General features: G+C 46.7%; 1 protein-coding gene across 1 annotated transcript in view; it reads left to right on the top strand.

The window, feature by feature from the left end:
• The window catches only part of LOC135377720 (queuosine 5'-phosphate N-glycosylase/hydrolase-like), a 142,651-nt gene that overhangs the window by 71,016 nt on the left and 45,382 nt on the right, over window positions 1–26,253 (top strand). The window lies entirely within an intron of this gene.

The following is a 26,253-nucleotide window of genomic DNA, read 5'->3' on the forward strand; positions in this document are numbered from 1 at the left end:
ATCAGGATGTTTGGTCCTCTCCTAGCTCTATGGTGTATGCGTTTCGAAGGGAAACACTAGCATTTTAAAGATGTTGCTAGAAAAACTCGAAATTTTAAGAACGTAACCCTTTCATTAGCAAGAAGATATACTTTTTATCAAATGTATGTGTGGTCGCAACCCTTCATCAGAAATGCCACATCTACTGATGGTTCCAAGGAGCTACTACTTCAACATGCCCCAGAAGCAATTCAGAGTTACATTCATGACCGTGATATTCACGCAGAATCTATAGTCTATGTGAAAAGTGCAGTTGATAATGATAACGTATTTGCTGTTGGCTGTGTTGTTGCAAAAGAACCTTCCGAGGAGGACTTACCCGTGTTCGTTGAGATTGCAGGCATATATGTTATTAACTCTGATACCACTTTTCTCATACAAACATTAACTGCAGTTGAGTATCTGATGAGCACTGTCATGTATTTGTTCTGTCTTGAAATGTGGAGCAACGTGTTCTAAGAAATTTAAGCACTATCTCAACAGATCTTCTAAATCTGCATATATCATCTGATGGTAGACGTGTTTTAAATCCACGCCATGCACTTTTGTAATGTAATTTCCCGTTCCCTGTTGTTGTATATATTTACTTTTGTTCATGTGATCAAAAATAAACATACTCCCTTTATACACCCAGGCGACACACTAATGACCATATTTCACCTGAGGGTGTAGTACACCATTGTTACACCCTTAGGAACTTCCAAAACAAAGTTGTAGGGTGTGAAAGGGGTGTGATCTTTGTTAATACACCTATTTTACACCTTTAAAGGTGTGAAACGATTTAGAGTGTATAGTATGGAGGCCGGTATCCAACGTAGATGCCAATTTCTCCATATTACTTTCGGTTACATTCACTCACTCAGTGGAGACCTTTAGTGACGTAATATGGCAAGTTTTTTTTTTTTTAATTGCCCTCTCATAAAGTTTGGACTGCTCTGGTTCGATCATACTTTGCCAGATGTCGGCACTTGTGACTCCCGCTCACTAACGCTCACTCACTCCCTGCTCAGCTGTATATGGGCGCCTCTGGTCTGATGTCACATCAGGATGCTCTCAGGACACCAGAGCAAGCATCAGAAGATTTTTCCAGTGTCACGTCAGGGGACGACATCACGCTTTTTGATGTTGGATGACGGGGGGGGGGGGGGTTAGTATGCGTCCTGGGCCGACTTCAGGGGGATGCTCACGTTTCTTTCAGATGATCGCCTTTCAGGAAGCTGAGGGCAATAAACATGGTGTTGGTTATACAGTTGGGTTGAACACTGTTAGTTAGAGTGTGTGTGTGTGTAGACAGCATTACAATTATTGCTCCTAGATGGTTGTCAATGTCAACTCAACTAATGTTTATCATCACCGACACAGTTGAGGAATTGCCGTGCAATAGCAGATACTCTGTTTATAACACGTTATATTCGTTGCGCCAGACGGCACTTCGTATGTTAACGACTCAGAAAAAGAAAACCGTATATCCACAGTTCCTGTGTTGCTCAATTGCTGTCGAAATTAGAGATATCTAGCACCACACATATACCACCGCCAGCATATAATATAACTAGGGAGCATTAATGGATATTATATAGTACACAGATTGATTCGATTGCTTGATGACTTTTGAGTCTGCTAACATAAAGACTGAAACCAGCGGCATGGCCGAGTGGGTAAAAGCATCCGCTCGTTGGTGCCAACCAAGGTCGTGCTGAAGACTGGGAGGTGGTGGGTTCGAATCCTACCTGTCTGAGTCTGGCGGAGTCCGTCCTTCATCAGGTGACCTGATGAAGGACGGACTCCGTCCGAAAGCTTGTTTTTCAGTAAAATAAATGTTTCAATCTCTTTAAATACTTATTTACTGAAAATAACGCGAAAATCATCACGGGGTGGGGGTGGCGATATGTAAAAAGATTATGCGGAGAAGTTATAGGGCCTGATACTCTGCGTTGTTAGCTTGCAGCCGGGTGCTACCAAAATGAAAGCAGGGGGGTCCAATTTGCATGATACGCCCAAGCACGCCGCTCCAGTATTGACATGATCTCGATCGTCGTGATCTCGAAGAAGTCCTCACAAAGCATCACTGAAAGAATGAGAGCTCGGGACTAGAGAACACGCGTTGTGAAACACCTGAGCTCCATGTAGCCTACTTCTCTTTTTCCTTTGGTGTCAAAGGCTAATATGACGGCGTTTCTTTTCAGGTGACTCACACAGAAGAACTCATTTATTACTTAACGGAATGAGTCACATGTCAGTGGAAGAGAGTGTTAACCTGTAAATACATAAATAATACACCAGCGAAGAAGACAGTTCTTAGGAGAGTAGCACGAAGCACTGTTCGTTAAGAGGGGACATTACCGGCGCGTCCCCGTGTAACTTGCACTATGTGCGAATGTTTGATAACTCACATGGGCGACAGTTGCCGTGGTTAACAGTTCAACTATAATGCCGCGTAAAGCACACTGATGGTCCTGCAGCAGTTCCAAACTGGTTACCCAAGCAGGGAGATCAGTGCGCTTACGAGGTTGCCATATCCAGACTGGTTGCGAGGTCAAGGGTACGTGCTACAAGGTCTACCGCTGCGGCATATAGGAGTTCGAGGTAAAGGAACTCACACCGTGCGATATGTCACCAGGAAGATGCCGTAAATGAAGCGCAGATTGGGCGCACCGCTTCTATGGGAGTTTATTGTCAGGATGATAAAACGGGATAGGCTTTTCACGTTGTTTGACAGCACGAGAGCTGCCCTATATGTATTCTGGAAGTCACATGACAGTGTGTAGTTCCTTATCAAGCGCTTTGTTATCAGACACCGTCCTGGTGGTGGAACTGGTGGGTGGATGTGGCACTCCCTGGTGTCCTATCTTTCTCCCAACAGTTACACATACGTTCGTTGGCGAATGCCATTGGCAAGAGCTGGATCAGAGTTTTGCTCGGGGAAAGTGCAAAAATTGTTCCACTGGCAGAACCAGGTCAGGCATCATTCGAGGAGCAGAAGCAAAACATTTGCTCCAAGAGGCAAAACTTTTTGGACCAGCGGTTTACGTGGGTTCGCATGCATTCTTAAAACAGAACTTCACCACATAGCACGCTTTTAGCCAACCACCACCCCGAATGATACGCGCTTTCGCAAATCAGGAGTGATAACGGTATCATTCTGTGCAATGGTTGGCCTTCAGAGTGTTATGTGGTGAAGTTCTGTTTTTAGAGTGTAACAAAAACGAGCTGCGAGATCGACCTATAGGGAGCGACACTGTCACCATTCTAGTGTGGATAACACGTGGGCCGATGTTCGGAGTTGATGGTTCTTTTCCGTAACTCTTGTGTATATTCACCGGAAGATCACTTGTGCCGCGATGGTACGATACTGTTCGGTTCCCCAATGCTCCACCTACTGCACTGAACGCAGAATAAGCGTGTAAAAGCAGACGACGCGTCCACACTGCGGTAGTTCTCTGTTCTCCGCAGCGCGCCGACACCGTTCGATCTCGGAGCGAATACGTCTAGGTTGCGAGAAATCTTGCCGCATGGCTATGTATAGCTATGTGCATCGCGTGGTCAATCCATGCAATCTCAGAAAAGAGACTCGAATTGCAGCGCCATGAACAGTGTGAGACGCGCCTTGCTCCCGCGGATGGCAGATGGCATTCCATTAGCGACGGAACGACACCGCCGGGAGTAAGCACTTGACCCACGCCCGTCGTCGGCTAAAATTTGCTCCTTCAGAGCAGTTCGCCATATGGGGCTGAATCTAGCTGTCTCTCACATTCATTCCGACCTGTGACACCCTTTCTATTCCTACCTCCGGTGCTTTAAGACGGAAGCTTATGGTATCATGTTCGTGACCGTGTACACTTTGGTAGCTGGGTAGGTTTGCACGCATGTAGTGACTGTAGGTTTGCATATTCATATATAACACTCGCCAGGGGACTCCGGTATATTATCATGGACCCCACAAAAGTGGTATTCACTTTCCCCCTGACGATCTTATTTCACGTTGCTGTGTACATATCTTTTACAGGGTCTGATGGTAATTGCATTTTATCGACGATAAGTGTCTTGCAACGAACGTACTGCGCCCGTTGTTTTCTACCAGAGCACAAAATCACAAAATCCTGACGGGCAAGTTAAATGTAGTTGAGGTCCCAGCAAATTCCCCGAAAGAGAGACACGAAGTGCTGTTGTCTTTAAAATGCTACGATCTTCAACAGAAAGTCGGTGATTTGGAGAACAAAGCTAGACACAATGACCTTATCGCTTATGGTGTAACGGCGAGAAATAAATGAAGTGACTGAAATTGTGAGTTTTTAAGAAATCACAAAACAGACCCAGAACACGTATCTTCAACGTCCATTTTTCCATTTTTTTCTTTATTCACATCACATCACATCACATCAACGTGTGCAATTCCCCCGCAGGACGGACGCGCTCGAGATTGTGTAGGAGTTCCGCTCCATTATGTAAAAGCCTGAGTCTGGGCACACAGAGGGACGACACGAACACACGACGAGTCGTCCCTCTGTGTGCCCAGTAGAGATGCAAAATTTCCGGAAATTTGGAATCGCTCGAGAAAAAAAAACGTTTTTTTTTCCGAAAAATTTGAAAAAAATGGAAACAAACGCGGTTACTGCTGAGTCGAAGCATTGCCGGCCAAGCCACAGCATACAATGAGCTAGAAACTTTAGTAGTGTTCACCCTCTAGGCATAAATGCAGAGCAGAGCATCCCATGAGACTGCTGTCTACTCAGCGATAGGTAGTAATTGGAACAACCCGTCCACTCCGACCAGGACTCCGAGATTATGTGAACGCGACGGCGATCGCTTGGAGCAGCTAGACGGAGCTCTAAGTTGGTGGTTGTTGGCGGATTAGAGGCACCCAAGGCACTGTTAGCGGGTTGGAACGCATCGAAGGCACGAAAATTTATATTTTTGAATTTTGTCGCCTGGAAATTTTGGGCAATTTTTCCAGAGACGAGGAAAAAAAACCGAAAAAAACTTTTTTTCCCCAAAATTTCTGGGTTTTTTTTCGGGGCTTCGCATCTCTAGCCCAGACTCGGGCTTTTACATAATGGAGTTCTCCCACCAGCTTGCCTGTATATACGCCACCTTGTCAGGAGTTCCGCTGTTTTGCGTACGGGGAGTTTGGTGTTATCCCGCGGTTTACCAGCACGACCGTTGTCCTGTTTGTAAAAGGGCGACAGATTTCGAAGCGCTTTCCTGACACTTTGCGGCTCGTTAAATGAAACGCGATAAGTGTTTTCAATAAGATACACAATGTCAGATGCTGCTAGCCGTCGTGATTATTTCAGGCGCGCTCTTATGATTAAGGATCTGATCACATTGTTGGGAACGGCAAATAGGTGGTGGAGTGTGCCTGGGCTTAGATTTCATTATTGTATCATGTAATGTTGGGTTTCATCGTCCTCAGCGACTATCTGGCTTCCACTTCGCCATACGTAAGCGCACTTGTGGACACGTCCTCAACCGGTTAAGGAGCCAACAAGATAAGGACGGCGCAACTTCCTCTGTGTTTGATCTCAGCGGAACACAACAAAAACATTCGTTTTTCGTTGGAAATTTTCGTGTACATTCCAGAAACTATTTTATAGAGATGATTTCATTTCTAGCGGTAAGTTTCCATAGAAAGTTGTCCAGTCCAGTTCTTGCGTTCAGTCCCAAAAAGTGACGAATTTCCTTGTGATGACTATCATTTCTTTTTCAGGGGACGCAACGATACCAACCTGAATGGGCACCAGCTCTGCAAGTGTTATTCGATGAAAGATGATTTTTTTTTTTTAAGCGCGAACTATACTATTTCGAAGGAGGGTATAATCGACCAACCGTAAGGCGCTTAATATCCGCTTACAGGGCGTGGATATTTCCCTGTGGGACAACGCGGTGTCGGACATTTCGGAGCGCGGACATTCCGATACAGCGGTGCGCAGCCATTCCACGTATACGCCTTGTTCGCTGTAATCCATTGTACGCAGGGACAGTGTCACAGCGGCGTCATGCTTTAGGAAAACGCTGACCGGCGATGACAGCAACATTCAGGCGCACTGTTACTCTTCGGCATCGCGTAGACTCTGCAAAAAGAGTCGCGGATTATTTATTTGCAAACCGAGCCACTTTTTTAAACAAATTTCGAATAATCCGATATTTTCAGCATATCAATTTTTCGACGTCTGTCTTCGTTTAGCAATGCGACACGATGTGAACAAGGACGTGGCATAGCGGTTCAGCATCCGTCAGTTGGTGAGAGCTCCAAGGAGAGCGAGAATACGGCGTATTCTCGCTCCGCTCTCAAGGAGCCCTAGTAGCCTGCGATTCTCAATAACCCTTGCAGCACAAGTGCTCGACAGCGCTTCCTGCACGCGTAGCGATCGCGTGTTCAGTGCACTGCCAAGGCATGGCCAAGGCAAGGCTATTGAAAGGAGAGAGGACCGCTCTAGGCTCTAGGTGTCCCTGAGGCTGGAGCTAGAATAGAATTCCGTCACTAAGTCTATAAGTAGGGCCTACACCTCCATATCTTTCTCCAGTATCATCGTTACCAAACTAAAAGTTCGCTGAGGTAACATCTAAAATTGACCACCAACACTGGAATGTCCGCGACTACCAGAAATATATGTGTACTGAAACATCCGTGCATCCCAAAGTCGTTCCGTGGGTGGGACGAGAGGGGCGTCCATCCCGGGCCCCTTCCCCGGAGGGGGCGCTGGACGACAGGTTTTTACACAGCAGAATTCAAAATTTAGAATATTGCTTTACATAGTGCGAGACATTTATTAGCAGGTAAACTGTTACGTGTTGCTTGCTAAATATCAAGTGCTCGCATGTGAATTCTGAGCCTATCCTCCCTGGCTTATGTTGCGCAATCCTTTTAGTCCGCTCTTGAGGGGATTCGCACTCCTGCCCCAAGCGGAAATTTACCTCGGGACAGCTCTGGCGCATCCGAAAGTCCACAACCGAGATGCCTTACACCGAGGTGTTCTATATACATCACCCACAGGCAAAGGAATCTCGCGTACCCACTGGTGCACGTGACCAGCGTAAAATGGTCCTACTTTTGTCTTCCAAAGCGAATTTGTTAGCGTATGCCGTCTATCAGATGGAATGCGCACAGGTGCCAAATGGATTGTAGCTGTTTTTCTCTGCATCGAAGCAGCTTCAGTCGACATTCCTGGCGGACCATTGAAGGCAACGCAGCGTTGACTTCAAAATGTGGAGCTCCATAGTTTACGTTGGTTGTCTGGCTCCATCTAGTGAGCAGCATTCATAAATCATGGGCGTCGACAAAGCAGGTCATGGTTCTCAATGGAGATAAATCTCGAAAATTACTTATTCCTGATTTTGATATGTATTTATCGGTTTTGCATTCGAACACCCCTTCTTTTTCTGTTACATATTCGACAAGCCAGAGGGTGTTCAAGGTGGGATCATCATGAAAGTGAGACCATCATGGACTTTCCAATTGCCTTTGTTCCATTACATTAAACAAATATCGCGAACTAAAGAGCAAACCATTATTTGGACACCGCAAACGAAAGTAAATCCTGTATCCACGAAAGAAACCCTGTGAATGAGGGACACAGCTAGACAAGACAACACGACGCGTATCTCTTCTTATCTGCTTGATATACGTGTCGTGTTGTGTTGTCTGTCCCTCATTCTCAGGGTTTTTGTTGTGGATATTCGTTGCCACTAGCTCGCCTGCTTTCTCTCCATCTTTTCTGTAAATCATGTCTACGTTTCCTTTCTCGTGTTAACATCACACGTGGCGATGCGTGCTTTCACGCTTACGGTGCGCGCATGCCACCCAATATCTCACGCATGAGTTCCAAGTGGCCTATCTTGCTGACATCATTCTGTCGAAGCCCTCCTTCCAAAGTCTGGCACGCAGACATCCTTGCGTTGTCCCAGCTGCGCGCGATGCTCGACTAGTCATGTCTGGTAGCCCAGTCGCGCTGGAGGGAGAAGCACCTTGGGATTCCGCCATCTTTAGCCATGCAGGAGTGTCTGCGCAGCCGCATGGCGCAGCTGTCAAGCGATGCGAATGAACGGCTCCCGGACAATTTAGGGCAGTCTCGTCGGCCCCCAGAGAGGTTTAGAGCCAGCCGTGAGTTTATATGCTAAGAATGCCACAATGCGCGACACAACATTGTGTTAGCCCAAAGCTTGAGACAACGGACGCCAGTGGAGGAATGGCTTCTGTTGAACGTACGACCGTTTCACAGTTGGCGCTGTGAATCCAAATACCGGTTGATCTCGTTCTTAGTATTACAAAACGCCAGTCGACGCCGACAGTTAAATGACGCTTGCCGTAATAACGGCAGGAGTTTGTCCTCCTTTCTTATCTTCTTTTCTCATTGCTGGCTGAGATTCATTGCTGGCTTGAGATCTGTAGTGTGTCATCTTCGTTTCGTGCTTTTCGCTTTTTTTTTTTTTCGTTCCTCAGACGCAAGAAAATGTTTCTCCTTCCTACAGTACACCAGCACGCTTTTAATTTCTCCTTCGACATTCAGAGCAGTGTATCGACTATCGAGCGAGTCCAGACAAGAACAGCAGCTCACAGACTCGCTCGGTACACTGCTGACTGGTGATCCCGGTATTCCCTACTCGAATGACACGCTTCAATTTTCAGATCTGGTTTCAGGATACTGGATCTCTCTGGCATAGTGTGTGTCCAGGAAAATACCAGGCAAGTTTGGGTGTGGTGTGTACTTTGCCCGATTCTTTTCAGTGCAAGTAGCACTTGTTGGTGAAAAGTAATAAACACGCAAGATTCTAGCGAACAGTGGCCGTGTAGTAGTGGGTCTGTGTAACGTCGCCACCTCTTTGCTGGATTCATTTCACTGGTTCACTACTGCCCTAACAGACCTTTTGACCGACACTGTAGAACACCTTAACCGAAAGAAGGCAAAGAGGAGGATAGAAAGAAATATCGAGATGGATACGAGTTCGTGAGAGAAGTCCGGAGAATGTGTTCAGGAAAGAAGGAAGCGTTGAGCTGTGCGTGATTCTGTGGCGGCTCGAGCAGGAATTCCTCGGGCATGATCTTCCGAGTTGTGACAAAGAAGAAGAGAGTTTCAGTTTGAATGCAAAAAAAAAAGGGGGCAAAATTGAATTCGTCACCCGACGAAAAAAGAAAAGAAAAAAAGCAGCCATCACCAATGTGTCCATTCCTTAAATGCATCGCTCACGAGATACAAGTACGTGATACAACATGATGTGTCACCCGCGTAAGTGGTCTTGAAAACGGTCACACACAGATACGGATCGAGAGCAGTATAGGACAGCCGAAGATCAAGTGAAGCACTCGGTAACGACAGATATGGTGGGAGGTGGTGGAGGCAGGGGCGGATGCAGATCGACTCTCACTTTGGCGGGTTCTTTGTCGAAGCGCGCGAGGGGAGAGGGGGAAATGTAATGTTTAACCTGGTGATTTGGGGGGATGGGGGGGGGGGGGTCACCTAACTGCCTCCAGGATCCGCCACTGGGTGTCAGGACACCCGGAACGTGTCTTCCCACTTCGCCTATTCCCATTTCGCCTAATGCTTTTTAGCGGATTATCTCGCAATCCGTGAGGGGGTTCACCAACTTCCAACTCCAGGTGGTCCCATTTGGCCTAATGTATGCTGCAGACAGTCCCACTTCGCCTACTGATCCGTGTCACGTGATGAAAGAAGGCGGTCCACTAGCGTGCTGGCAAAAGTCACTTTCGCATATTCACATAACTTTAGAACCTCGTTGGTTTTATTCAAGCATAGAATTGCGTTAAATGCATTTTTTACTACTTCCTGAAAAGTAAATGCGAGAAATTTGTTATTTTTTGTCGGGAAGTCAAAGTTAGTTACGCATCTCCACGTAGCAACTTTATCCCTTTGCTAGTTCTATTCAAGCGTGCTGCCAAAAGTCACTTTGCCTGTTATATTTCGTATCTGTGTGCTAAACTAATGAGGTCTGTCACAGGTCACGTGCACAGGGACCATGTCACGACCATCTGGTTGATCACGGCGTACCCTTCGCCATGCCTTCGTGTTTCACAGGTGGAGTTTTCTATATTTCCCTCTTTCTTTTTTTTTCTTTTTTGGAGTGAGCAAAAATAAAAAATCTGCCTCCTTGTTTTTTTTTCCCCCATTCCAAGTCGCATTCCCTCAGCCGCACGAAAAACCTGTGGCCCTGCTAGCGATTTTGCGAAATGGTACACTCTAAAAACTGAACTTTACCGCATGGCACGTCCTGCGCCAACCATTGTGACGAATGATACAATTATCGCCTCTGATTCGAGGAGAGAGGGAGGCGTACGCCTTTTTGCGTCAATTATCATGTATCCGAATTGACACAAAAAGGCGTGCGCTCCCCTCTGTCTTCGAATCAGGAGCGAAAACCCTAGCATACGTGGCAATGGTTCGCGCAGAGCGTGCTATGCGGTGAAGTTCAGTTTTTAGAGTGTAGCAGGTCCATTTCCGCGTCCAGTCTGTATGGAAACTTATCTCTTTTTTGCGTTAAACATTCATCCATCCATCCATTCATGAATCAACGAAAACGTTTTACTCGATAATAATCTATTCGTTTTATTATTTGTGGTATCGCACACACCTTCGTTTGCAAATGTAAAGGGTCCCTGTTTCGGACGACGTAAGGTTGTCGTCGGACGAGCGCATTCATTTCTTGCAGACGTCACTATCGAGGCGGGGCATGTATGTAACGCCCACTTGTGGACAGTCCCGCTTCGCCTAATGAGATTGCGCAGGAGTCCCATTTCGCCTAACGCCTGTCACCCCTCCGGCCTCTTTAATCCGATAATCCGGATTAGGCAAAATGGGAATAGGCGAAATGGGATGTAACCCCCTTCCCCCCTAAATCCGCACCTGGTCATACATAAATAACCTAGAAGCAGTCAGCAACCGAGCTGGTGTACAAGACAGGACCGACTCAATCTGTCGTGTCCTGTCGTACTGTTTTGTCCTCGTCCCAAACTCCTCACACTCAAGGAGATGCTATACCTTCCTCATAAATAACTCCCCGGCATTTTGCTTCTTAGTTTCCCGAATCTCAGACAGAGGGACAGCAACATGTATTAGCAAAGATAAAAAAAAAAAAAAAAAGAACAGGAGAAGAAGCAAATGGAAGCAAGCAGAATACTAGGTGAGGCCCAGGGGCGAAGTGGGACGAAAAATCTTACCGGGCAAAGATTTCCGACCGGCTGATGGGAGGCCACACACAAGACTTACCATGTACCGTCGTACCGTGACCTGCGGCCCACCGAAAACTTTCCACGTAAGGTCTATATGGCCAGTTTGACCTGGCGTTGTCAGAATCCTGCGAAAACTCTCACTGAACGCAGCATATATCTGCATTAAAGCTTCCTCGAAACATCGACATTTAACCCGTATGGTTGTATAGTTACTCGGAAACAGTTTCGGTTTAAGAATCCTAGCATATGCCACTGAGGCTACACTTTCGAGAGAGAGAGCTACACCTGAGAGTAAGAATACACCCACACCTCCCCCAGATTCTCACACGAACAGATAATTCTTATAACCGTGCTTCCACCTCCTGTCTAAACGCACATTCAAGCGTTTCTTTGTCGTTTTGTGGTAGGACAGTTTACTGTCTCGCGTGCACTGCTTCACCCTGCTCACCCCTGTCCGCTGTACCACACTTACACAACGGCGGAAAGCGCCGTGGTGCGCGTTACATTGATCAAAGTATTTGTTCTGTACTGTCTATTCAGTACTTGTTTGTGAAGTCCATGCTAATAAAAGCTAGAGCGCGGGCGCACAGAAAACGTGACACGACCTACTCAACTTGTGTCGTGTTTCCTGTGGGAATATCCTCGAGGGCGTCGAAGTGTTCCGAGTCCGATAGAAACATTTTGGCGAGAAAGTTATTTTTTGTGTTTAAAATGAATTGGAATCACAAAAACAAGAATAAAGTGCGAGTGGAAGGCGTCGTACGCTTTCTTGGCCAGCAAATGTTTCCTTCCTTTCTGTACTGCAGGTTCTCATAGGCCGCGGTTACATGAATGCGACGCAAGCGTATTGTATCGCGTTATCGCACCCCTCGCTATCCCTGCCGGTGGATTGGTTGATGTGGCCCTGTCGGAGAGGATTTCTCGCGATAAGTCGATACGATGCGCTTTTGTCGTATTGATGTAAACGCAGCTACAGGCGCGATATCTCCCTATCAGTTCACCTGTCTATATCTACCTTTTCCGCGTTCTTGCGTCGCTACATCTTGTCTCGTCGTGATAGAACGGTCATCGAGAGGCTTTCCTGGAGGGCAGGTGAACGCGCGTGTCACGCAGGAAGGTCCGAGGTTTTGTGTGAACGTCTCTCGTTGATTTCATAATATAAGACTAAATGCAGGTAAGTGTAATAATGTGCGCGTTACCCTCCTCGATTCTTTTGTCTCCGATGCCCGGATATACGAAGCTTCGAGTGTATTTCCAACGACACGACTGTTCTGCAGACGGGCGCATGCTCGAAACACTTGGCAAGCAATGGCACGGCTATCATCTCCTGAAGACCGGTTCTCTGCCACTGAATGCCCGCCTTCTTCTCTCGAGCCTCATCATCGACCGTTGTACAGGCTTCCCAGAAGCAGGAAACAATTCCTTTGAGCTTCCAGCGATGCCCAGAGTTGGCCTCCCGCTCGCCTCTTCGTTGCCAATCGATAGGCCGTCCACAGCTACTGACAACCGCTTTCTTCTCTGAGTCTTCTACTCACTCGGCTCTCACTCGTCGGCTTTTCCTGCACACCCGACGATGTACGAGGCAGTTTCTTTACAGACCGTATCGATTTGCTCGACCTTACGGGGAATAGCAAGAAATATTAAATTGCTGCCACTCTTAAAACGGAGCCTCCCCGCGGAGCACGCTAACCAACCATCATCCCGGATGACATCGCTCTCTCCCCTGATTTGTTGAAAACGAGAGGAGTATGCCCTCTTGTGACGCTTATCAAGTTCCGTTAATTGTCACAAAAAGGCGTACGCCTCCCGTTTTCGACAAATCAGGGGGGAGAACGATGTCGTTCGGGATGATGGTTGGTCTATAGCGTGTTCTGCGGTGAAGCTCTGTTTTTAGAGTATCAGTTCTGTGCAGTGGTTGACGCTCAGAGTGTTATGCGGTGAAGGACTATCTTCAGGGTGTGAGAGTGTCGAGTTGAAGTCCGGAGCAACAATAACAACGCAGACGAGCGAGAAGATGTTTTATGTAACGTCCCTACATGGCAGTTTGGCAGTGGAATTTGTAATGCTTCACTGCAAGTACCTTGCACTATGACAAGGTTAAGGTTTCTCTTTACTTTGTGTTCCATCTTCGTTGGTCTTCGTAGAAACCAACATTACATCGCAGAAATACGTGTCCTTCGTTGTACTATCTGATGACGTGCACGGCCATCTCTCACCTCGTTACGAAGGGTGGGAGCTTGCAGCCGAGGTTCTCGCGACGGCACCTTTTCTGGCTTCCTCAAAGTAAGCACCCGGTGCGATCTCTCCTATCACTCTAGAAACAGAACTTCACCGCATAGCACGCAGTGCGCGCCAACCATTGCCACGAATGATACACTCTCAAAAATGAACCATATAGCATGCTCCTAGCCAACCGTCAGCCCGAGTGACATCGTTCTCTCCCCGAATTGTTGAAAACGGGAGGAGTACGCCTTTTTGTGACACTTATGCAGAAATGTTAATTGTCACAAGAAGCCGTACGCCCAGCGCTTTCCACAAATCAATCTTGAGTGATAGTTGGCCTTCAGCGTGCTATGTGGTGAAGCTTTGTTTTAAACGTGTATAGGGTTATCGCTTCTGATTCTTCTGAGAGCGAGGGAGGCGTACGCCTTTTTGTGGCAATTATCATATATCCAAATCGACACAAAAAGGCATACGCTTCCCCCCCCCCCTCTCTCTCTCTCTCTCTCCGAATCAGAAGCGATAACCCTATCATTCGTGGCAATGGTTGGCGCACCGCGTGCTATGCGGTGAAGTTCTGTTTTTAGAGTGTGCGAGCCTCGCTTCAGTGTTGTTCATGGTGTGACTGGCAGACCGAGCTGGTGAGAAAGGCGCCCCGTGCTTCTCGTCACTGCAGACATTCCAATGAAGATTTCCTTTTGCATAATGTTGTTCTGACCCTGTTCGATGTTGGTCGAAGGGTATCTCGACTGGCCAAATAAACGAGCACAGTGCATACCATAAAAGAACACATAGGAAACACGTTATTGTATCAGTTACCTCTGATGGTGAAAAGCACTTAACGCTGGCTTATTAATGACACATCTAATCTCCATCACGTAACATGTTTGCATTGGCCCCTTTTCCTCTGTGTGTTTGTCCTTCGTGACTCTTTGTGGATGTCTTTTAAATGTAGCCCAAGGGTTAGAAAGCCTGTTTCTTTTAAAGAGTAGAGGAGGTCGATGTGACACGTATTGCTTTCTTTTCTTCTTCTTTTTTTTTTTTTTTCTATCGGAGATTCTATAGGATGGAGACGTTCCGTCTGTGCTTTGTTTTCAGTCCCGTAAACAAGCCTTGCTCCAATTGTTTCGCATGCCTGGACAGCTCTGTATGTCACGTGCTTCAAAGTTGTGACGTTGTGTTCTAGAGATAACGTCGCAGTAGCAGCTGAGGCTCCGGAACATGAAGTGGGTGCGACACCCTCAGTGGGATTCCCCATACATTTTTAGAATCCTATAGCGCCACAAGAAATTGTCCAATGTGTGTGAAATGTGTCCCGACTGGTAGATTTCGGCGACTTCATAGAGGCTATATTTTCGGTGCCATAGAAACCTTCCTGCAGCGCTCAGGGGATGACAAAAAATAAATAAATCGCAGTTCCAGCTGTATTCACTTTTGTTAGCACTTAACAAAATAAAGGCGCCACAAACGAGAATTCTAATCTCATTCAGCCCTAGAAAAATACCTCTAAAATGAATACATTCAAGAATATTTCGCTTAGAATTGAGCCATACCTCCTATACACGATCTTTTGTCTGCTATGGCTAACAACAGCAACTTTATTTCAAGATGATGAATGGGGAGTTTCATCGTTAGGGGCAATACTCTACCATATTCTGCTATGGCTATAGCAAAGGAAGACTGCTAATATTTCAGCTTCGAGCTAGCTGCAAGGTATTACATAACAGGTACGTAACGCCATAGTCGTAACAGAGTCCTCCTGTCATATACGTGGTTGGAGGAATAAGGATTGCACGAACCTCACTATACCTCATGACGCATGAGCATGCTTACTCATGCTCAATGCGGCGGATGAGTTGAGCATGGGTGAGCAAATCGAGAGTTGAGCGGAGACTGAGTGTGCATATGGAGAGCTGAGCAGGGACCGGGAGTTAGTGAGCATGACTGAGGAAACGGAGAGCGGCAGTGAGCGGTAACGAAAGTGTCCGGATTACCGCGGGCGCTGTGTAGATCAGCCGGACGAGTACCATGTGTATCCCTTTCCCACTATCAATCTCACCATCCCACTAGCCTATCCTGAACAGTTACAATGGTACCAAGACCATGGACGAAGGGCAATCTCGGCGCCTGCAGCTGCTACACGGAGGAACGTTGACATACTTGTCCAATTTCACACTCATGACTGAGTATGCTCACTCGTGCTCAATGTGACGAATGAGTTGAGCAACCGGAGAGCTAGCTGAGCGGGGAGTGAGTGAGCAGGAGTCACAAATGCCGACCTCTGGGTCTCACAACGGACATTTTCATATTCGAAGAATCGTGTTCGTCGTCATGCTTGTGTGGATATGACTGGTAACAATGTAAGCGACATCCACCACTTTATTTAAATGATGAGTTGGGAGTTTCATTGCGGGGGGCGATACCCTACCCCATTGCTGGTGGTGGTACCATATATACCCCATGCATTGCCGGCAATGGCTGTGTTGAGGCTGACTGCGTGACCACGCTGTTTCCTATAGCGTGCCTCGTACGTTAATGAGAGAGTAGCTAGCGTGCTGTAACTGGATGTCTGACCGGAATTGGGACTGGTTTACGGGTTACTTCCAATCCCACTCAGGGGCGGATCTAGAGGGGAGGTCTGGTTGTCTTGACCCTCTCAATATCTGTCGTTACAGAGCAGCCCCCCCCCCCCCCCCCCAGAAAAATCCTGGATGCGCCTCTGATCCCACTGCCGGTATATTTTCGTATGCCATTCTTTAATTTCAGTAAATATACACCAAAGTAAAGGGTCCATTGCTTGGTAGTCCATGTAGCGGCAGGTAACAAAGTGACAGACCATAGATATCTAAGAAAGATACTAGATCTCTTGAGCAAAGGAGAGAGATTTTCCTTCAAGGCTGCACATTACAGAGGGGAGTTGGTAGCACACAAAATACTTACTCATGATCCACAGTCACAGAGGACGTACAGGGAATGTAATCATTTAGTACGTCATTAATAATGTTTTGCAGAAGTAAAGCCACAAACTGGTGGGGAAAGGCGATTCTAACTTAGTGATGTACGGGGAACAAATGAATCATTGAATGTGTTATAGTCATATAGCAAGAGGAACAAAAACTTTATGAATGTGGTCTGATCTCATGGGAGTGTAATGCGGACTGGTGAGAGAAATTCACGTTTTAATGAGAAGTTATGGTTATATATCTTATGAAACATGACACTTTTACGTCGAGTTTGTAGGGATAGGTGGCGTCTTCATTAGTGTCACACTGGAAGTTCGATGGCAGTTGCTTATAATGAAACGGGTAGCTCGGTTGTGTATTTGCTCCATTCGTTAGTAAATACAGAATGCCTATAGGGTTCCATTCCATAATAGATGTATATTCAAGGTCAGGTCTAACCAGATATTTGTATAGTGCTACACATACACTTTAGTGCACATTGTTCTTGTGTGTTTGTCAAGCGTGCAGCAACGAGACACTAGATAGCAGCGTAACGACAATCGAAACCTCTGATATGCGACAGGGTAATGATAACGACTTTTGAATTTAAATTATGACCATCTGCGCCCCCCCCTGCCCCCCTCTCGGAAAGCTAAGCAGGATCGGTGGATGTCCCACACTCGAAGTCGGAAACAGAGTTTGGCCTTCACGACATGACGTAGTCATTAAGAGTCCGCCAATCGCACGACCGTGCTTTCGGCGGCCGTATAGATATGGAGACGAGCCGCCATGAGCCGCATGGGAAGCCGCTGGTAGCCACTGAAAGCCTGTGGCTCCATACCTGGCCCGGGCTCGACCCGAGCCCGAAGAATTTCGAAGTTATTCGGCCCAGACCTGACCAGAGTCCGAGAAATTTATAGGCTACCCGGCCCGGGCCAGGCCCATTGTAGCGGGCTGTAAAAGTGGACCGTTGCTAACTGACAGTGCACCCTTAGAAAAAACGTGGAGCAGTTACACCTTTTAGGAAGTAATAGTTGTCGCATATGTTGTGCCTAAAAGGTTGCAAAGTTCTACCTGCTACCTCACTCTCAAAACAGAACATCACCGCATAGCAGGTTGTCCGCCAACCATTGCCAGGAATGATAGGTTTATCGCTTCTGATTCGGTGAGCGAGGGGGGCGTACGCCTTTTTGTAGCAATTTGGATATACGACATCTTCTTTTACCACCCTTTTACACCCTTTATCAGACGCTATGTTGACCTAGGTGGTAACTATAAAAGTTACCACCTTTTCACACCCTTTTTTTTTTCTTAGAGTGTGGGGTTCACAGGCTCGAGCCCGACCTAGACCCGGTAATGTACGGCCCCGGCCCGGGCCCATAATGGTCAAACCCGTGCCCATCCCAGGCCCGCAAAAAGAAGGCCTTACCCGGCCCGGCCCGGCCCACGGGTCGGGCTCGGGCTTTCGAGTAACCTAGAGGCCGTGCAGTGCTCTAGTGTCGACAGCCTCATTGGCCGCACTAGGCCCATGTTACACGAAATTTTGCATTCCACCAGGATGCAACTTTTTCCATGATCATGCACTTTCTCTGCTGCAGCCAAAGAGGCACCAGGGCAGAGCCGTCGCGAGGGGAGCTTGCGCCCGGGGAAGGGTAAACGTGAATTGCCCCTCACCCCCCTCTCTCAATGCGTTCAGAAGCTCTGTAAACAAAGAAAAGAAAACGCTCGATCGTACTGCCGAGATTGTAAATTCAAATTCTCTTCATTCCCGCTTTATACTATACAAAAACCTGCCAGGGCCTGCCGTTCGGCGCCCTCTCTGGCGAGGACGCCCGGGGCGGCTGCCCCTCTCCCCCCCCCCTTCCATAGCTACGGCTCTGCACCGGGGGTTGCAAGATGGAAACTACAATTTACACAACGCAACTTAAAAGCTAACCAAAGTGTGTTTTGTGCATTATATACTGCGTTACACCTGTGGCACGCTAAATCCAGCAGGTTCCACAGAGCCACCGCGCGCGTTTACTCCCAGGGATGTACCAATCGGCCCAGAGAAAGAGAGAGAAAAACATGACAAGCAGTGACAAAGCAAATGACTAGCAGTAGCGCCTTGCTATTCAAATAGGTATCAAAATGACACCAAAGGATACGTAGATGCCTTGAGATTGCAAAATCGAACATCGGTTGACGACGATTGTCCAAGGTGCTAAAAAAGATGAAAGAAAAGCGACAGTGTGAAAAAGTTATAGCACGAAACGAACGGGACGACATGTTTTAACGTGACGTTGATGAATTGAACGAAGGGAACCGGGAGACACAGGCAGAAATTAAAGGAGACACAACACAGATTCTCAATGTCTCCCGGCTCCCCTCGTTCAACTATGTACCAGCTAGCTTGCGCCCTTGCCCTTTTGTCGGTTGATGAATTATCACGCGCGGTAATCCACCGACCATACGGCGCACGGCCGAGACGCAAACTGCGAGAAAGCACGGGTTCGTACACGAGGTGAAGTTCGAATGACAGATGCACCAATAAGCTTGCTGTGTACTGAAAGATGTAATAGAACAACAGATGTTATGCGCGGATACCAGCGGCATGGCCGCTCGTTGGTGGCAGCCAAGGTCGTGCTGAAGACTGGGAGGTGGTGGGTTCGAATCCTACCACCGGCTGTGCTGTCTGAAGTTTTCCCTGGGTTTTCCGAAGACTTTCCAGACGAATGTCGCCGAAAAAGTGCATTTCTTCTGCAAATGAGGCGAATTTGCGATTTTTTTTATCTGGACACCTGCAAAACCTAGAACCTCAAAGATAGGGCAAACAGTACAGCTGCACATAGGCAATAAGTGTGGAAAAAATAACTGCATGGCCTTAATGGCTACGAAGATACGAGTCCTGAAGATAGCGAGGAAGCGCAGTGCTCGAAATGGTCAGTCTTGAACATTAGTTTTTAAAAAAACAACTATAATATATTTTCCAGTGATGGCCAGTAGTTAACTACATGTAGTTAAACTCCCTCATTGTAGTTATAAAGTAGTGATCAACTACTTGCAGAAATGTAGTGGCAACTACTAGTTAAACTACTATTTTACGCCAACTACCTCCGATTTTGCCGCAAACTTTACGGCACGATTGTGCTTCCGACTTTTACCTTGAGTTACTTGTTTGATGAGAACGGAGGTGCAGAGCAATTGTGCCGTGCATGTGTACTAAATCTTCACTTTTAATGCTTGTCTAGTGAAACCTCATTTGCTGTGAAATAATTCTGCAACTTAGTTTATATATTTGTGCGTGGCGCATTGATCTGTAACGAATGAGCCTGAGTGTAAATCTCTACATGGTCCGTCGTATGTTGTACGTACCTTTATAGCGGAAGCTTTCAGTCCATAGAAAATATTTCCGCAGCAAGCTCTTTTGTCAGCGCATAATATACAGGAGACAGGCAGTAGATTTTACGACAGTGTGTGAATTAAACGACGTATAGGCACAAGAGTATATTTTAAATATCATTATCACTGCTTGTGATTCATATTTAGGTGTCCAAGAACACTACAAGGGATTGGTGTTGATGGACAACGTTAAGTAGTCATAGATGTAGTTAAAATACATTGCAGCAGTTAAAGAAGTAGTTTTAACTACTCCCCTGAAAAGTAGTTGAACTACTAGTTAAACTACTCCATCGCGAAGTAGTTAGTAGTTATAGTTAAACTACTGTAGAAGTAGTTAGTGGCCATCACTGATATTTTCAGCTATTTCTTCCGCCAATGTACTTCCTAAGCACTAGGCTTGAATATACGTATATTGGAACGAACAAAATCTGACAGGTCTACCGGACCACCCTGCCTGATTCTGCCTGAAATCACCCTGTAGATAAAAGAATCAACGTGCCTTTCGTTTGAGTTGCTCTGCCTGTATTTTCCTGAGATGTGGCTGGGGATTGGACACGTCGGGCATCGAATCCTAGGGCGGAATCCTGGACGGATTCCCGAAAGTTTGACGTCTTTAACCTTGGGAACTATGGGCATTCATTAACTGTTGTCCTGTTGTCTTTTGCCAGACTCTCCCCCCTCCCTCCCCCTTGCTGACGGACGAGGGAACCGTAGCTTTTATAGAACCGTCCTGGAACTTCCCTAGACGTCGCGACACTTTGAACGGTTTCCAGGGCAACGAACTTAAAATTTGCAATGCAAACTTGAAGTAGTACGTCAGTACTCCATTCCAGCGGAACGTGTCGAGGAAGAACAATAGCCATAGGCGGAAAGTTTTCAATCTGCCTGAGGGGACACAACGCTCCCCCTTCGTACACGGATGCAGTACGGGACCCGGGGATGGGTCATGCTCGAGCCTCCTCCTCACGTCGCGATAACACAGTCCAAGTATTTCTTCTTTATATGATTACGACAGGCCTTGGGTCCCGCGGACCCCTGAAGTGACCCGGGGCGCCATCCTCGGCTGCCCCACCCTCTCACCGACCCTGCACAGAGGTCGGGGTTTCCGTGTTGTGACGTTGTGAGGCAAGAGTGGGAACGGCAGCAGCAGTCTGAGCATGATGCCTTACCCGTTCTTCATTGTATTGCAGCTGCTGCTATCTTCTGCTTTTTGCGGCACACACGTGCCGTTACCTATCAACACATGGCCGCCGGCTTTCTATGATGTCCCCGGCGAGGGCACTGTCTCCGCGCCAGGAGACGGTTACTGCAGCTCGTCAGGTGGATTTACTGTCTACCCAGACGGCACGCTACTACAGGCCCCCTACTTCCGCTCCGCATCTACGTCATCACAGCAGGACGAATTTAAACCGTGTCTGCACATCTTCAGCTTCAGTGGGAACGGCAGCAGCAGTCTGAGCATGATGCCTTACCCGTTCTTCATTGTATTGCAGCTGCTGCTATCTTCTGCTTTTTGCGGCACACACGTGCCGTTACCTATCAACACATGGTCGCCGGCTTTCTATGATGTCCCCGGCGAGGGCACTGTCTCCGCGCCAGGAGACGGTTACTGCAGCTCGTCAGGTGGATTTACTGTCTACCCAGACGGCACGCTACTACAGGCCCCCTACTTCCGCTCCGCATCTACGTCATCACAGCAGGACGAATTTAAACCGTGTCTGCACATCTTCAGCTTCAGTGGGAACGGCAGCAGCAGTCTGAGCATGATGCCTTACCCGTTCTTCATTGTATTGCAGCTGCTGCTATCTTCTGCTTTTTGCGGCACACACGTGCCGTTACCTATCAACACATGGTCGCCGGCTTTCTATGATGTCCCCGGCGAGGGCACTGTCTCCGCGCCAGGAGACGGTTACTGCAGCTCGTCAGGTGGATTTACTGTCTACCCAGACGGCACGCTACTACAGGCCCCCTACTTCCGCTCCGCATCTACGTCATCACAGCAGGACGAATTTAAACCGTGTCTGCACATCTTCAGCTTCAGTGGGAACGGCAGCAGCAGTCTGAGCATGATGCCTTACCCGTTCTTCATTGTATTGCAGGTCAGTCACAGTGCATCATACTGTAGTGATGATGTTTGCTTGTTACTGCTGCTGCCACCCCCACAATTCGCTGACCTATGTAACTTGTGTCATTCGTATGTATACATGTTGCGAGTAATTCTGTTATCCGGTGACATTGAAACAAATCCCGGCCCTATGACTAAGGCACAGGAAGAACAACTAGGTACCGCACTGGAAATCCTGTCCAGATTAGATACGAATGTTAATACGTTGCTAGCTGATGTGAGAACGCTCCAGCTCAGGCAGCAATCTACTGATGAAGCCTTATCAGCCTTATCGTCCAAACTGAACTCAGTTGAAAAAGACTTGTCGGACGTCAAGAGCACACAAACAGATTTCCTCAACGGCATTCAAGCAGACATATCTCAGATCAAACTATCGAACGCCACCAACGCAACCCACGTAAGGGCCCTTGAATCTCGCATGAATGATTTTGAAGATCGTTCTCGTAGGTCAAATATTATTTTCTATGGGATCCCTGACATAGCCAGCGAGACCTGGACTCAGTCTGAGTCAAAGGTTATTGATGTATGTAATACAAAGTTAGGCATGCAGTGTACGCCCTCTGATTTTGAGCGTGTTCACCGCATAGGCACATTCCGTACGAATAAGACTCGGCCGATTATCGCAAAGTTCTGTTCCTTCAAGCTTAAAGATCAGGTTCTAACGTGTAGTAAAGCGCTTAAGGGTACCGACTTAAGCATCTCGAACGATTTCTCTAGTGCCACGCGACTCGCCCGCCGTAAACTGGTCGAATTTGGCAAAAATCAGTCACAGCCCTTTAAGCTCAGGTATGACAAACTATTCATCGGTTCGAAGTGCTACCAATACAACCACGACGAATCCCATGTTAAAGAATTAACGGCGTAGCTACAAGATGTGAGTAGTGTATCACCTGTTGTGAATAGCAGATCAGTGTATTCGCTTTCCGTGGTTTTTATGAACATTAGGAGTGTTATTCCAAAACTTGACGCTTTATGTAGTGTTTTGTACGACTGTTCCTCGGATATCGTCATCCTAACAGAGACCTGGTTGTCACCTGATATACACGATATAGAGATGAACACTTGCTTTGGCGACTATCATGTATTTAGATGTGATAGGCAAGTAAAGAAAGGAGGTGGTGTACTGATCGCCGTTAAAAAGCACTTGTCCGCTACCTCTATTCACGTTGATACTGAAATTGAATCATGTTGGGTGTCGCTGTCCCATACCTACCCTGACTTTGTCATTGGTGTGTGTTACCGCCCACCTAATTGCTCGGCTTTGTTTGTCCAATGTTTGCATGACATTTTAGCATTCGTCAGCAATAAGCATCCAAAAAGTCATGTTCTTCTGCTTGGTGATTTCAATTACCCGCATATAGATTGGACTAACCTGAGTGCCCCCTCATCTCCAGATGCTAGAGCTTTTATCGACCTTTCGTTAACTTTTAATTTAGAGCAACTTGTATCTGTACCAACTAGAAGTACTGTTTTAACCGAATCCATACTTGACCTTGTTTTTGCCTCGCATCCAGAGGACGTTACCTCTCTCTCTGTTTTTGATGGGTTGAGTGACCACAAGATTGTACATTTCATGTTACCGTCTGCCTCATCCATCCACCATAATAACATAGTCACCAAACCTATTCGAGACTATAAACGGGCCAATTTTGACGCGATTAACGCCGGTCTACGAACATTTCATGATGAGTTTGTTTTGTGTTTTCACAAGCGATCTGTTGACGAAAACTGGTGTCTTTTTCGCGACACCCTTAACCGGCTTGTCGACTTGCATGTCCCTAAGTTACGCATAATAAATCACAAAAATGCTCCTTGGTTTAGGAAAGAACTAAAAGTCCTTCGTCACAAAAAGAAGCGATTATTTAAGAAGGCCAAGGCCTCAACTGTTCTTGACCACTGGAACGAATATCACGAGTGCGCTCGCTCCTACAAATGTGCACTAAAAAAAGCAAAAACCAAATACTTCCGCCAGGATTTACCTTCGCTCCTTATTCACAACCCAAGGAGATTCTGGAATGAGATATCTCCTGTTAAGGACAAAGCCATCCGTCTGTCAGACTCCGGTGGGAATTCAATACCCCCGAACGAGTGTGCTTCATTATTTGCTGCACATTTTTCCTCTGTCTTCACTATAAGCCATAAGGACCATACTACGTACATACCTCAAGAAGAATGCGTGCCATTGGAATGTATCACTTCCCAAGGCATCTGCAAGCTAATCGAGTCACTCAAATCATCCACATCCTCTGGGCCAGATGATATCAATACCAAAGTACTAATCATGACCAGGCAAACCTCTAGCATGATCCTGGCATACATCTTTTCACAGTCCTTGCATAATTCAATGCTACCATATGATTGGAAAGTAGGGAAGATCATCCCAGTGTTTAAGTCTGGCGACACCCAATTAGCTAATAACTACCGACCCATATCACTAACAAGTATCTGCTGTAAACTGCTAGAACACATTATTTATTCACATGTTGCGAGATTTCTTGAGAAGAATGACTTCTTCTATCCACTCCAACACGGTTTCCGTAGGGACCGTTCCTGCGAAACTCAGCTTGCATCTTTTCTTCATGACCTCTTTTCTAACGCTGACGTATCTGCACAAACTGACGCCGTATTTCTAGATTTCCGTAAGGCTTTCGACAAAGTGCCTCATAATTACCTTTTACAGAAACTTCGTGCTACTAATATTGACTGTAAAACCTATTATTGGATACAAGACTTCCTCACGAATCGCTCTTCCTTCGTAATATGCAATGATCATCGTTCCGATTTTTTTGCTGTAACATCTGGTATCCCTCAGGGATCGGTGCTTGGTCCCCTTCTCTTTCTTATTTATATTAACGACCTCCCTAATAATATTTCTTCCACCACACGGCTATTTGCCGATGACTGCGTTATCTATCGCAAGATTTCTTCCTTTTCTGATCAGGTTGCTCTCCAACATGACCTCTCACTAGTTCATTCGTGGTGTTTAACCTGGCAGATGCCTCTTAACCTTAACAAATGTAATGTTATTACTTTTGCCCGTCGCAATTACAGCCGTTTTTCTCCATATCCATACTCACTAAACGACATTGCTCTCACTAAAGTAAGCTCTTACAAGTATCTTGGCATTCACCTCTCCCAAGACCTAACTTGGAACAAGCACATTGAATTCATTGCTGGCAATGCTAACCGGACTCTTGGCTATATTCGACGTAACCTGAAACTCGCACCCCAGGAAATTAGAAAACTAGCATACTTATCACTAGTACGTTCAAAACTGGAGTATGCCTCAGCTTTGTGAGACCCTCCTCAACAATACTTATCTTCCGCTCTTGAAGCCATCCAGAATAGAGCAGCCCGTTTCATCGTTGGTGATTACTCACGCCATTCTTCAGTCTCGGTAATTAAACAACAACTTCAACTCCCTAACCTAGAAAAACGTCGATACATTGCAAGGTTGTCTCTGTTTCACAAGTTCATTCATACCATTCCGCCTAGCATTTCCCCTATCACTCGTTCTTCCACAATCTTTCCCCGCTTCGACCATTTGTACAAGGTAACTCGTTTCGCCTGCCACACTGATATCTTTGCTAAATCATTTTTTTTGTAAGACTACTATTAACTGGAATGATCTTCCCTTGAATATTGCGGAGCTCACTGATCACACCACGTTTCATAGGAAGATATCACCTACCATTTAACCATTCACTAATAATCAATTGATTCCTTGCTTTTCGCACTGTTATTTGTCAAGTGTATTTATTGTTATACCTAATATCTGTACGACCCCACTCCCCCATGCAATGCTCGCAAGAGCCTTTGGGGTATTGTAAATAAATAAATAAATAAATAAATAAATAAATAAATTTTTGTAGGATTTTCATGTTCACTCGCATGAAACACGCGATTCTTAGGATATCCCTGGAAACGTTCATCTTGAGTGTCAGCTGCATAGACATCTCGGAGGCGGCCTGGCCCCCATGAGAAAGTTCAGAAGGAGGCCCAAGCCCCCACACAGTCGGCGCCTATGACTATAGGTATATGCCTATGGTCTGTAGGAACTGATTGAGGAACGGGGTATGCTGTTTAATATAGGCGTTACGATTTTCAGCATGGTGCTCGTGGAACTGGGTAACTGGAAAGACACACAAAATGGGTCACACACAGGGCCGGCGAGGGGGGGAGGCAGGGATTACGCCCCGGGCCTCATCAGGGGCCCGCACGACCCAAGGCCCATCGTAATCATACAAAGAAGAAATACTTGGACTATGTTATCCAGACGTGAGAATGGGGGCCCGGGCATGACCCCTCCCCGGGCCCTCTAATTTCTCTCGCCGGCCCTCGACACACATGTATCGTCTTTTTGC

This window comes from Ornithodoros turicata, chromosome 1 (assembly GCF_037126465.1).
Source record: "Ornithodoros turicata isolate Travis chromosome 1, ASM3712646v1, whole genome shotgun sequence".
In the NCBI taxonomy this organism is placed as follows: domain Eukaryota; kingdom Metazoa; phylum Arthropoda; class Arachnida; order Ixodida; family Argasidae; genus Ornithodoros; species Ornithodoros turicata.